Below are 15,132 nucleotides of genomic sequence, written 5' to 3' on the forward strand. Positions count from 1 at the left end.
GGTCCAGTGGAGACAACCATTCATGAAATTGGTTCTCCAGAGCTGACCACAACTCCTCAGCTGTGTGACTCACATTTCCCAGACATTTCAATGTAAAAACCGCCTGATGACGTTGAGCCCTACTGCCAGCATAGTAAGGAGGTGTGCAGGATCCCTTCTGCGCAGTTAGAAAGCTTGTGGCATGACCAGACAGGCTTTTGGGTGCAGGTGGAAGACCGAGAGGAGGTTGAGGAGGCAGAAGCAGTGGAGGAACTTTGACATAAAGAGGATTGACGCACAACTCGTGGGGACGGCAAGACTTGGACAGCAGCCCCTTGTCCTGCTGTCACCATAGTTACCCAGTGCCCAGTCAGCGACATGTAACGCCCCTGTCCATGCCTACTCGTCCAAGTGTCTGTGGTGAAATGCACCCTGTCACACACAGAGTTTCTCAAAGAAGCGTTGATGTTGTGTGCGACATGCTGGTGGAGCGCAGGCACACCTTTCTTTGAGAAGTAGTGCCGACTGGGCATCTGGTACTGGGGCACTGCGACGGACATAAGGTCTCGAAAATCCTCTGTGTCCACCAGGCGGAAAGGCAGCATTTCTGTAGCCAAGAGCTTGCAGATGATGAAATTCAACCTCTTAGCTTTCTCATGGCTAGGAGGAAATGGTCTTTTACTTGTCCACATCTGAGGGACCGAGGGCTGGCTATTGTGCTTAGACGGGGTTGATAAGGGTGTCCCCGGCAAACTGCCGGTCTGTGAGGAAGATGCAGGCGGACATGTTAGGTTGCCTTGATCCAAAGGTGGTGCTATCGATGTCGGACAGCGCTCAACACCAGCTGGTGTTACCACCTCCAAAGAAAATGATGACCTGCCAATCACGCTGGCTGTTGCGGGTAAAGAGGTGGCAGGTCTGCGCCCCAAAACAGGTGTGACTGCTGTCCCCCCAGTCACAGAGGAGGAAGAGGCTGCGGATGCACAAGATATGGCAGACGGCGGTTGGCCCGGCCGGCTAGGCCGCATTGTAGCACACTGAGCTTCCCACTGCAACTTATGCTTCATGTCCATGTGCCGGTTCATGCATGAAGTACTCAAACTATGTATTTTTTGGCCTCTACTTAGCTTTTGCTGACAAATGTTACAGATAACACGAGTTGGGTCATCTTTATCGATCTGAAAAAATGCCCAGGCTATGCAAGGCTTAGCACCCATGCGACCTGAAGAGCCACCACGACTTGTGGTGAGAGGCAGAGTTGTGTTTGAGGATGCAGTTGTTGACGTGCTTCCAGTACTACGTCTCTGTCCAGGAAGGCGCAACCTGACCTCGTCGTCACTAGCATCTTCCTCCACCTCCTCTGCTGACCTCATCTCTTGGCTGACTGTGGGTTGACAGTAAGTGGGATCTCCAACCTCATCATCATCACCCTGTGCGTTATCACACCCGTCGTCCTCAGAGCCAACCTGTTCCTGCCCTGACAAAAAACTAAAGTTGTCGCTCCAATCAGGTATTTGAGTCTTATCATCGTCTTCCTCATTGTCTCCACCAACAGGAGTTACAGTTTGGGAATGAGGGTCTACATTATGGTCAGAACCTTCTGCGTCTGGTCCTGGATCCGACTCATAAAGATTCTGGGCATCAGTGCAGATCATTTCCTCGTCTGGATTCACAGAAGCGCTGGAGTCGACCTCTGATTCCCAGGCTATAGTATGAGTAAACAGCTCTGCAGACTCAACCATCTGTTCTACCTCATACTCAGACGGGCAGCTGGAGATTTGGGAGCTGTGAGGAAGCAAGTGCGATTGGGGTGACACCTTTGAGGACTGGAGTATTTGTGATGTTGAAGTTGATGTGGAGGAGAGCCCACTTAAAGGAGCACTTGATATCCGTTGAAGCACCTGCTGTTTTTGTGCCTCATCTAGAATTTGTATCTTATCACATTGTCCGCTAAAAGAAGTAGACATTTTAGTTTGGCTGGCAGATGGTCTTTCTTCTGCAGATGTTACTGTTGCTTTAACACCTACCCCACGGACACAACCTTTTTTCCCCTTCCCAACACGCCTATTCCCCTTTCCACCAGCAGCAGGCCCTTTTCCACTCATTTTGGTGGTTAACTAATTCACAACTCTGGAGTTGTTTGCACAAAAAAACAATGGATGGGAACCGAGCAGAGCTGAGTGGCCAAACTGTGGTATTAGGCCAAAACTATTGGCTGGGTTAGATGCAGAAAAAAATTATATTCAATTTGCAACCTGATGGAGGTCTGTATAGATGGATTAATAGAACAAGTCCCACACACAGCTAGAAGCCCAATATTTTTTCAGAGGTAGATGCAGAAAAAAATATATTCAGTTTGCAACCTGATGGAGGTCAGTATAGATGGACTAATACAACAAGTCCCACACACAGTAGAAGCCCAATATTTTTTCAGAGGTAGATGCAGAAAAAAATATATTCAGTTTGCAACCTGATGGAGGTCTGTATAGATGGATTAATAGAACAAGTCCCACACACAGCTAGAAGCCCAATATTTTTTCAGAGCTAGATGCAGAAAAAAATATATTCAGTTTGCAACCTGATGGAGGTCTGTATAGATGGATTAATAGAACAAGTCCCACACACAGCTAGAAGCCCAATATCTTTTCAGAGGTAGATGCAGAAAAAAATATATTCAGTTTGCAACCTGATGGAGGTCAGTATAGATGGACTAATACAACAAGTCCCACACACAGCTAGAAGCCCAATATTTTTTCAGAGGTAGATGCAGAAAAAAATATATTCAGTTTGCAACCTGATGGAGGTCAGTATAGATGGACTAATACAACAAGTCCCACACACAGCTAGAAGCCCAATATTTTTTCAGAGGTAGATGCAGAAAAAAATATATTCAGTTTGCAACCTGATGGAGGTCTGTATAGATGGATTAATAGAACAAGTCCCACACACAGCTAGAAGCCCAATATTTTTTCAGAGGTAGATGCAGAAAAAAATTATATTCAATTTGCAACCTGATGGAGGTCAGTATAGATGGACTAATAGAATGATGCTATGCCCAAAAGATTTTACTTCACTAGGTGCAGTAAAAAAATTTGTATTCTATACACAGGTGGTATATCTTGAAACACAGATAGGCTACTCCACTGACTAACACACTCTGCAATAGGCCAAAAAGGATTAGCTTTGCTAGATTCAGCCAAATGCTGTGAAAAAAACTTGCACAGCACTGGCACAGACCTGCCTGGCAAAAACTGATAGGAACTGATGTAACCTAGTCCTGAAAAGGACTCCAATTACAATTAGTCTTTACTCCCACAATCTATCTATTTAAGAGCACAGACCTGCCTGATAAAAGTCGTAGGAAATGCTGTAACCTAGTCCTTAAAAGGACTGCAATCACAACTATTCCCTACTCCCAAGCTATCTGTAGATTTGTGCGAAAATTGGCTTGAAATTAACAAGGTATAGCGCACACAGCAACAGCGGTGCCGTCTAACACGCAGCTGCAGCAGTGAGAAAATGGTGGCGACGGGGAAAATGGCTTGGTCTTATAGGGCAAGGACATGTGACATACACTGCCAATGACACATGCCCTTGCTTGTGTGAAAAAAAGCACTTCGCTCCATGTGTGCGCTGCTGATAGGCTGACAGATTGCACCTCCCCACTGTAAATGCGGGAAAGAGAAAAAAAATGGAGATCTTCATTGTTCCTGCAGAGATCCATCCCCTGCCCCTCCCCCCACCCCGCTGTACACTCAAACTGCGTATTAACATTAATTTTCATCATTACTGAGAAAAAATCCAGTTATGATTTTGGTGCACGAACAGTTATCGAACATAACCTCGAACAGCCGAATTTTTCTCAAATTGTTCGTGTTCGCCGAACGGCTCGAACACCGCCCAAAACAGCTCGAATTTGAGATTGGCGAACAGTTCGAGTAGAACAACGCTCATCTCTAGTATTCACCCCCTTGGCTTTTTACCTATTTAGTTACTTTACAACCAGTGTTTAAATATTTTTGTAATGCGATTAGTGCTGATGCAGCACTCACAAAATAGTCTAAGTTGGTTAAGTGAAGTGAGAAAAATTTATGGGATCAATTAACTAAAAATTGGCATGCACCTTTTGTGATGAAACCCCTAAAAATTTTTGGTGCAAGCAATTACCTTCATAAGTCACATGCTTAGTGAAAAGAAGTCCACCTGTGTGCAATCTATGTATCACATGGTCTGTCAGTTTATGCACATCTTTTCTGAAAGGCCACAGAGGCTGCAACACCATTAAGCAAGAGGCACCACTAAAAAACAACACCATGAAAAGCAAGGAGATCTCCAAACAAGTCAGAGACAAAGTTGCTGAGAAGTACAAGACAGGGTTGGGCTATAAAAAAAAATCCCAATCTCTGATGATCCCGTGGAGCACCATCAAAGCTATTGTCTAGAGATGAGCATTGTTCTACTCGAACTGTTCGCCAATCTCAAATTCGAGCTGTTTTGGGCGGTGTTCGAGCCGTTCGGCGAACACGAACAATTTGAGAAAAATTCGGCTGTTCGAGGTTATGTTCGATAACTGTTCGTGCACCAAAATCATAACTGGATTTTTTCTCAGTAATGATGAAAATTAATGTTAATACGCAGTTTGAGTGTACAGCGGGGTGGGGGGAGGGGCAGGGGATGGATCTCTGCAGGAACAATGAAGATCTCCATTTTTTTTTCTCTTTCCCGCATTTGCAGTGGGGAGGTGCAATCTGTCAGCCTATCAGCAGCGCACACACGGAGCGAAGTGCTTTTTTTCACACAAGCAAGGGCATGTTTCATTGGCAGTGTATGTCACATGTCCTTGCCCTATAAGACCAAGCCATTTTCCCCGTCGCCACCATTTTCTCACTGCTGCAGCTGCGTGTTAGACGGCACCGCTGTTGCTGTGTGCGCTATACCTTGTTAATTTCAAGCCAATTTTCGCACAAATATACAGATAGCTTGGGAGTAGGGAATAGTTGTGATTGCAGTCCTTTTAAGGACTAGGTTACAGCATTTCCTACGACTTTTATCAGGGAGGTCTGTGCTCTTAAATAGATAGGTTGTGGGAGTAAAGACTAATTGTAATTGGAGTCCTTTTCAGGACTAGGTTACATGAGTTCCTATCAGTTTTTGCCAGGCAGGTCTGTGCCAGTGCTGTGCAAGTTTTTTTCACAGCATTTGGCTGAATCTAGCAAAGCTAATCCTTTTTGGCCTATTGCAGAGTGTGTTAGTCAGTGGAGTAGCCTATCTGTGTTGCAAGATATAACACCTGTGTATAGAATACCAATTTTTTTACTGCACCTAGTGAAGTAAAATCTTTTGGGCATAGCATCATTCTATTAGTCCATCTATACTGACCTCCATCAGGTTGCAAACTGAATATAATTTTTTTCTGCATCTAGCTCTGAAAAAATATTTGGGCTTCTAGCAGTGTGTGGGACTTGGTCTATTAGTCCATCTATACTGACCTCCATCAGGTTGCAAATTAAAAATAATTTTTTTCTGCATCTAGCTCTGAAAAAATATTTGGGCTTCTAGCAGTGTGTGGGACTTGGTCTGTTAGTCCATCTATACTGACCTCCATCAGGTTGCAAATTAAAAATAATTTTTTTCTTCATTTAGCTCTGAAAAAATATTTGGGCTTCTAGCAGTGTGTGGGACTTGTTCTATTAGTCCTTCTATACTGACCTCCAGCAGGTTGCAAATTGAATATAATTTTTTTCTGCATCTATCTCTGAAAAAATAGTTGGGCTTCTAGCGGTGTGTGGGACTTGGTCTATTAGTCCATCTATACTGACCTCCATCAGGTTGCAAATTAAAAATAATTTTTTTCTGCATCTAGCTCTGAAAAAATATTTGGGCTTCTAGCAGTGTGTGGGACTTGGTCTATTAGTCCATCCATACTGACCTCCATCAGGTTGCAAATTAAAAATAATTTTTATCTGCATCGACAGTACCTCTGAAAAAATATTTGGGCTTCTAGCAGTGTGTGGGACTATTTGTATTAGTCCATCTATACTGACCTCCATCAGGTTGCAAATTCAAAATAATTTTTTTCTGCATCTAACCCAGCCAATAGTTTTGGCCTAATACCACAGTTTGGCCACTCAGCTCTGCTCGGTTACCATCCATTGTTTTTTTGTGCAAACAACTCCAGAGTTGTGAATTAGTTAACCACCAAAATGAGTGGAAAAAGGCCTGCTGCTGGTGGAAAGGGGAATAGGCGTGTTGGGAAGGGGAAAAAAGGTTGTGTCCGTGGGGTAGGTGTTAAAGCAACAGTAAAATCTGCAGAAGAAAGACCATCTTCCAGCCAAACTAAAATGTCTACTTCTTTTAGCAGACAATGTGATAAGATCCCTTTCTTACGGCCACGCCAATCGCTACAAATTCCAGATGAGGCACAAAAACAGCAGGTGCTTCAACGGATATCAAGTGCTCCTTTAAGTGGGCTCTCCTCCACATCAACTTCAACATCACAAATACTCCAGTCCTCAAAGGTGTCACCCAAATCGCACTTGCTTCCTCACAGCTCCCAAATCTCCAGCTGCCCGTCTGAGTATGAGGTAGAACAGATGGTTGAGTCTGCAGAGCTGTTTACTCATACTATAGCCTGGGAATCAGAGGTCGACTCCAGCGCTTCTGTGAATCCAGACGAGGAAATGATCTGCACTGATGCCCAGAATCTTTATGAGTCGGATCCAGGACCAGACGCAGAAGGTTCTGACCATAATGTAGACCCTCATTCCCAAACTGTAACTCCTGTTGGTGGAGACAATGAGGAAGACGATGATAAGACTCAAATACCTGATTGGAGCGACAACTTTAGTTTTTTGTCAGGGCAGGAACAGGTTGGCTCTGAGGACGACGGGTGTGATAACGCACAGGGTGATGATGATGAGGTCGGAGATCCCACTTACTGTCAACCCACAGTCAGCCAAGAGATGAGGTCAGCAGAGGAGGTGGAGGAAGATGCTAGTGACGACGAGGTCAGGTTGCGCCTTCCTGGACAGAGACGTAGTACTGGAAGCACGTCAACAACTGCATCCTCAAACACAACTCTGCCTCTCACCACAAGTCGTGGTGGCTCTTCAGGTCGCATGGGTGCTAAGCCTTGCATAGCCTGGGCATTTTTTCAGATCGATAAAGATGACCCAACTCGTGTTATCTGTAACATTTGTCAGCAAAAGCTAAGTAGAGGCCAAAAAATACATAGTTTGAGTACTTCATGCATGAACCGGCACATGGACATGAAGCATAAGTTGCAGTGGGAAGCTCAGTGTGCTACAATGCGGCCTAGCCGGCCGGGCCAATCACCGTCTGCCATATCTTGTGCATCCGCGGCCTCTTCATCCTCTGTGACTGGGGGGACAGCAGTCACACCTGTTTTGGGGCGCAGACCTGCCACCTCTTTACCCGCAACAGCCAGCGTGATTGGCAGGTCATCATTTTCTTTGGAGGTGGTAACACCAGCTGGTGTTGAGCGCTGTCCGACATCGATAGCACCACCTTTGGATCAAGGCAACCTAACATGTCCGCCTGCATCTTCCTCACAGACCGGCAGTTTGCCGGGGACACCCTTATCAACCCCGTCTAAGCACAATAGCCAGCCCTCGGTCCCTCAGATGTGGACAAGTAAAAGACCATTTCCTCCTAGCCATGAGAAAGCTAAGAGGTTGAATTTCACCATCTGCAAGCTCTTGGCTACAGAAATGCTGCCTTTCCGCCTGGTGGACACAGAGGATTTTCGAGACCTTATGTCCGTCGCAGTGCCCCAGTACCAGATGCCCAGTCGGCACTACTTCTCAAAGAAAGGTGTGCCTGCGCTCCACCAGCATGTCGCACACAACATCACCGCTTCTTTGAGAAACTCTGTGTGTGACAGGGTGCATTTCACCACAGACACTTGGACGAGTAGGCATGGACAGGGGCGTTACATGTCGCTGACTGGGCACTGGGTAACTATGGTGACAGCAGGACAAGGGGCTGCTGTCCAAGTCTTGCCGTCCCCATGAGTTGTGCGTCAATCCTCTTTATGTCAAAGTTCCTCCACTGCTTCTGCCTCCTCAACCTCCTCTCGGTCTTCCACCTGCACCCAAAGCCTGTCTGGTCATGCCACAAGCTTTCTAACTGCGCAGAAGGGATCCTGCACACCTCCTTACTATGCTGGCAGTAGGGCTCAACGTCATCAGGCGGTTTTTACATTGAAATGTCTGGGAAATGTGAGTCACACAGCTGAGGAGTTGTGGTCAGCTCTGGAGAACCAATTTCATGAATGGTTGTCTCCACTGGACCTGAAACCAGGGAAGGCCGTGTGCGACAATGCTGCAAACCTGGGTGCGGCCCTTCGCCGGGGCAATGTCACACACGTGCCTTGTATGGCTCACGTGTTGAACCTGGTTGTCCAGCAATTTTTAGCCCACTATCCCAGACTAGATGGCCTTCTGCAGAGGGCACGGTCGCTGTGTGCTCACTTCCGCCGTTCGCATCCCGCAGCTCAGCGACTTACATCTCTACAGAAGTCGTTGGGCCTGCCACTTCACCGGCTAAAATGCGATGTGCCTACCCGGTGGAATTCAACTCTGCACATGTTGCAGCGACTGTGGCAGCACCGACAAGCCCTGGTGCAATACGTTCTGACGTATAGCCTGGGCCAACGAGATTCAGAGGTGGGGCAAATCACGCTGGAGGAGTGGTCTCAGATCAGGGACCTATGCACCCTTCTGCACAGTTTTGAAATGGCGACGAAGATGTTTAGTGCTGACGATGCCATTATCAGCATGACTATTCCGGTGATTTACATGCTGGAGCACATGTTAAACAGAATTCGGAGTCAGGTGGTGGCACAAGAGGAGGTGGAGGAAGTAGAGGAGGAGGAGTTGTATGCGGAAGGGCTAACATCTGCAAGGTCCAGACGGTCAGCAGCACCAAGGCGGCAGGCATGTGAGGGTGGGGGAGATGGTTTTACCAGGGCGCATGGTAGCAGCCAAACTAGTGAGGAAGGTGCAGGAGCCCAGGAAGAAGTGGAGGACGAACTGATGGAAGACTCATCAGATGAGGGAGACCTTGATCACATTTCTGTTGTGCGAGGTTGGGGGGAGAGGACAGAGGAAGGAAGCATGATTGTTACCTCGCCACCAACACAACAGGGACTTGGTGCTCCTGGATGCGCAACACACATGAGTGCCTTCTTGCTGCACTACCTGCAACATGACCCTCGAATTGTGAGAATTAGAAATAATCCTGACTACTGGGTTGCCACACTGTTAGATCCCCGGTACAAAAGTAAATTTGCAGAAATTATTCCTGCCATAGAAAGGGATGCACGCATGCAGGAGTATCAGCAGAGACTGTTGCAGAATCTTACATGTGCTTTTCCACAAAATACCAGTGGTGCGCGTAGTGAATCTCACAGTTCCAACTTGCCAACCGTTGGACCGTCAAGTGTTCAGCACTCAAACCGTAACAGAACCACAGTATCTGCTGGTAACATCAATTTTGCGGAATCATTTCACCACTTTTTTAGCCCATCCTTTGCAAGGCCACAGGAGACAAGAAGTCTGACACATAGTCAACGCCTAGAGACGATGGTACAGGAGTATCTCCAAGTAAACATTGAAGCCACGACTGTGTCACTGGACCCTTGCTCTTTTTGGGCTTCCAATCTGGATAAATGGCCGGAGCTAGCCACTTACGCCTTGGAGATCTTGTCATGCCCCGCAGCCAGCGTTCTGTCTGAACGTGTGTTCAGCGCTGCTGGTGGTGTGCTGACAGATAAGCGCACGCGGCTCTCCACTGATAATGTAGACAGACTCACGTTCATAAAGATGAACAAATCATGGATCCGAAACGACTTTTTTACCCCTGTGTCATCCTGGGGAGAGTAAAAGCTTGATGATTGGTTAAAATCACCCTACCAACCGTTTTAAGCTTTCAAATTACTAATCATGTTTATCTGTATCTTGACTGGAAAATAATTTGGGCTTTGTAGCAGTGTGCAGCACTGATCCTATTAGGCCATCTATACTAAAGCTTCACCAGATTTAAAATTAAAAATAATTTTTAGCTGCATCTAGCCCGGAAAATAATTTTGGGGCTCCGAGATGCGCAAGGCACATAAGTGCCTTCTTGCTGCACTACCTGCAGCATGACCCTCATATTGTCAGAATTCGAAGTAATCATGACTACTGGGTTGCCACACTCTTAGATCCCCCAAACTTTTCGATCAACCTTTTCATTTTAATAAAGACCAAAAAAATGGTCATTTTTGAAATTATAAGCATTAGCAGGTTGTTAGAAACTGAAATCAAACAGTTTTCAACTCAAAACTTTATTCTAGGTGATGTTACATTTTCACATAGGACCCCTTGTTCGAAAGGAGCTTCTGAACTCTCTCGTCCATTGAATTTGTCAGGTTTTGGATGGTTTCTGCTTTAATTGTTTTGCATGAGGACAGAATACCCTCCCAGAGCTGTTGCTTAGATGTGAACTGCCTCCCGCCATCATAGACACTCCTTTTAATGATGCTCCAAAGGTTCTGAATGGGGTAGAGGTCAGGGGAGCATGGGGGTCACACCATAAGTTTGTCCCCTTTTATGCCCATATCAGCCAGAGATGCAGATGTTTTATGTGCAGCATGAGATGGTGCATTATCATGCAGAAAAATGATCTTGCTGTGAAATACACGGTTCTTCTTCTTGAACCATGGCAGGAAGTGCTGTTTGAGAAAATCCACATACATTATGGAGTTCATCTTTAGCGCCTTCAGGGATCCTAAAGGGGCCGACAATCTCTCTCCCCATGATTCCAGCCCAAAACATTACTCCACCTCCTCCTTGTTGGCGCTGTAGCCGTGTTTGCGTGGGGTGTCCATCAACCAGCCATCCTCCACTCCATCCATCTGGACCATCGAGCGCTGCACGGCACTCATCCGTGAACAAAATGTTAGAACCTTGCTGTTAGTTTTTTTTTTCCTTTGCTGGTCACATGACCTTGTTGGCCTATTTAGTCCTGCTCCGCCCTTCTGGCTTTGCTGGACTTCATTGTATATCTACTTTCTAGCTAGCCTGTGCTCTGTATCTAACTCTGTTAGTTTGCTTGGTCTACGGACCTCTATGTTCTATCTATTTTGTTTGTTCGTCTGTCTGCTACTATTTCTGTTAGGAGGTGTCCCATATTCCTCCCAGTCCTTAGTACTTGTAGGGATTCCCTCCCCACATCTATAGGTCTTCGTACAGACTAGATTAGGACTTTAGCAGGTCTGATCGCAGGATCAGGTTCCCTGTTACATCGTAGGGATTCAGCTGAGTCTCATAGTAGGGACAGATCTCCTCTTTTTCCTTAGCTTTGGTAGCAGAACATAACAGTAAGTCCAGCCAGCAAATTCTCTAAGGAAAGATTTTTCTGTTCCATCATGGTGTCGGTTCAGGATTTGGCTCATCGCCTGCAGGGACTCTCTCTGGAGGTGGCCGAGCTCCGTCAGCACGTGAGTAACTGTCCTGGAGCACATTTCTTGGAGCCTAAGGTATGTTTGCCGGATTTGTTTTTTGGTGAACACCGAGAATTTTTTTCATTTAAAAATGCTTGCTTATTGTATTTTCGTTTGAGACCTAAGTCCTCTGGGGATGAATCCCAGCGCGTAGGGTTCATAATGTCACTTTTGCGCAAAGAGCCTCAGGAGTGGGCCTTTTCTTTGCAACCTAGTGATACATGCTTCAGATCAGTGGATAGTTTTTTTTCTGCTTTGGGACTATTATATGATGATCCTGACCGTGTCGCATCAGCTGAGACTGAGTTGAGACGTCTAAAACAAGGATCGGGTAATGTGGAAAAATATTGTACACATTTTCGTCGTTGGTCCACTCAAACAGGGTGGAACGATTCTGCTCTGAAAAGTCTATTTCTTGCTGGGCTCAGTGAAAGGGTTAAAGACCTGCTAATTGCTTATCCTACACCTGAAGATTTGCAACAGGCTATGCAATTAGCTATACGGGTGGATAGAAGACTGCGTGCTAGGGTTAATGAGAGCAAATCCTCTGCTATGTCAGTTTCTGGTTATGATAATGTGTGTACTAACAGTGGTGAACCGATGGAGATTGGATCGGTGGCACCTCGCTCTCAAGAAAAAGACCGTCGTTTTTCGCAAGGCTTGTGTTTCTACTGCGGAAAATCTGGTCATTTGATTAAAGGCTGTGAGCTTCGTATGAAGAAAGAAAAAAAAATGGTCAGTCACGCCCGTATTGCCTGTTTAAATTCCAAGGGTATATTTTTAGCTGCTTCCACGATTGCTCAGGAAAAATTAATGGAATTTCGGGTGTTTGTTGATTGCGGGTCTACACTGAATGTAATTGATGGGGGATTCGTGGAAAAACTCAATTTAAAACCTGAACCTTTGTCATCCCCCATTGCTGTGGTTTCTGTGGATGGCTCCCCTTTGAAGAATATTACTCTCAAGGTCAGTGAATTTCCTCTCACTATTAATGGTGTTCACCATGAGAAATTGGATTTGGTAGTGTTGAATAACTTGCCTTCTCCAGTAATATTGGGTTTGCCCTGGTTAAAATTTCACAATCCTGTACTGGATTGGTCTACCAGTGAAATTAAATCCTGGAGCCATAAATGTTATGACAAGTGTTGTAACGGGCGTATTGCAGCTTTGGATAGGGGAGAATTGCCTGTTCCTATTCAGGATTTTTGGAGAGTTTTTTCTGAGAAGGAATCGCAGGTTTTGCCTCCCCATAGAGACTATGATTGTTCTATTGAATTTGTCCCTGGAGCGACTCTTCCTAAGAGTCGTTTATTTAACCTTACTATTCCTGAGAGGAAGGCTTTGGAGGAATACATACAGACAAGCTTGGCCGCCGGTCACATTAGGCCCTCTAAGTCTCCTGTGGCGGTTGGATTTTTTTTTGTAAAAAAAAAGGACGGCGGTTTACGTCCTTGTCTGGATTTTCGTGAGATTAACAAAATTACGGTACGCAATCCTTACCCACTGCCATTGATTCCTGATCTGTTTAACCAGTTATTGGGGGCCAAGTGGTTCTCTAAAATTGACCTTAAGGGGGCATACAATCTGTTGCGCATGAAGGAGGGTGATGAATGGAAGACTGCTTTTAACACTCCTGTGGGTCATTTTGAGAATCTGGTTATGCCTTTTGGTCTCACTAATGCTCCTGCATTTTTTCAGAATCTGATTAATGACATCCTTAGACCTTTGATCGGTAAAAATGTGGTTGTGTATTTGGATGACATTTTGATTTATTCGCCAGATCTGGAGTCTCATTGGCGGAGCGTGCGTGAGGTATTACAGTTATTAATGGACAATTCGCTTTTTGCTAAGCTGGAGAAATGTGAGTTCGCTGTACAGAGAATTAGTTTTTTGGGCTACATTATCTCCAGCAAAGGTTTTGAGATGGATCCGGTTAAGGTTCAGGCTGTGCAGGAATGGCCTAGGCCTATTGGTTTGAAATCGATACAGAGGTTTTTGGGTTTCGCCAATTACTATAGAAAGTTCATAAAAAATTTTTCTAGTATTGTCAAACCTCTGACTGATCTCACCAGGAAAGGTGCTGATGCGGTTCAGTGGTCTTCTGAGGCCATTGAAGCTTTTGTGTATCTCAAGGAGAGGTTCACCTCTGCTCCTATCCTTATGCAGCCTGATGTTACTAGGCCGTTTTTGGTTGAGGTTGATGCTTCCTCTGTGGGGGTTGGCGCAGTATTGTCTCAGGATAACGGGGATGGATTACATCCCTGTGCCTTTTTTTCAAAAAAATTTTCGGAGACTGAATTGAATTACGATATTGGTAATCGGGAATTATTGGCTATTAAACTCGCATTTGAACACTGGCGCCACTTCTTGGAAGGTGCGGAATTTCCCGTTCAGGTTCTTACGGATCATAAAAATCTGATATATCTTGATGCTGCCAAGCGCCTGAATGCCCGTCAGGCTAGGTGGGCACTGTTTTTCTCGCGGTTTAATTTCTCCGTTACTTACATCCCTGGTACTAAGAATGTTAAGGCGGATGCCTTGTCTCGCAGTTTTTCTCCCATAGTCGGTGCTGAGAAAGAGGAAAACATTTTACAAGAAGGTGTTGTGATAGCTGCTTTAGACTCCGTTTTGGAAGATGAGATTCTTAAAGCTCAGGAGAATGCCCCATCTAACACTCCTCATGGGAGGTTGTTTGTGCCTGAGACCTTTAGGAGAGATTTGTTTGTTGAGTGTCACGAATCTCGGTTGGCAGGTCATCCCGGAATCTCTGAGACCAAGAGACTGGTGGGTCGCAGTTTTTGGTGGCCTGGATGGCAGAAGGAAGTCATTAAGTGGGTGCGCCAATGTACTATATGTGCTAGATCTAAGTCCTCACATACTCCTGCTGCGGGGTTGCTTTGTCCTTTGGAGGTCCCCAGTGCTCCTTGGACACATTTGGCTATGGACTTTATAACTGACCTTCCCCCCTCTGAGGGTTTTACTGTCATCTGGGTGGTCGTGGACCGCTTTAGCAAGATGTGTCACTTGGTTCCCTTCGTCAAACTGCCCTGCGCTAAAACTCTCGCTAAGGCCTTTGTCAAGGAAATTGTCAGACTTCATGGCGTTCCTACTGACATTGTTTCTGATAGGGGTCCTCAGTTCGTGGCTCGTTTTTGGCGTGCCTTTTGTGACAGGTTGGGAATTCATTTGTCGTTTTCGTCCGGATATCATCCTGAATCTAATGGCCAGACAGAAAGGAAAAACCAGGATGTTGAGCAGTTCTTGCGTTGTTTTGTGGCAGACAATCAAGAGGGGTGGTCTGAGTTTCTGCCACTTGCCGAATTTGCTCTGAACAATCATACATCTTCTTCTGCTGGTTGTTCGCCTTTTTTTGTTGTTCTGGGAGACATCCGTCGTTTGGGTCGTTCTCCAAGTTGGGATCTGCCGTGCCTGAGGAGGAGAATTTTTCCGGTGATTTGGAAAGAGTTTGGACGGATGTGCGTGGTAATCTTCAGGAGGCCAACAGAAAATCTAAAGACTACTTTGATAGGAAACGACAGGAGGTTTTGTTCGCTGTTGGTGACATGGTTTGGTTGTCCTCTAGGAATCTGCGGTTGAGGATTCCTTCTAAGAAATTGGGTCCCAAGTTTGTAGGGCCCTTTAAGGTG

This window comes from Phyllobates terribilis, unplaced genomic scaffold (assembly GCF_046119375.1).
Source record: "Phyllobates terribilis strain yellow unplaced genomic scaffold, ASM4611937v1 Scaffold_8__6_contigs__length_399053987, whole genome shotgun sequence".
In the NCBI taxonomy this organism is placed as follows: Eukaryota; Metazoa; Chordata; class Amphibia; order Anura; family Dendrobatidae; genus Phyllobates; species Phyllobates terribilis.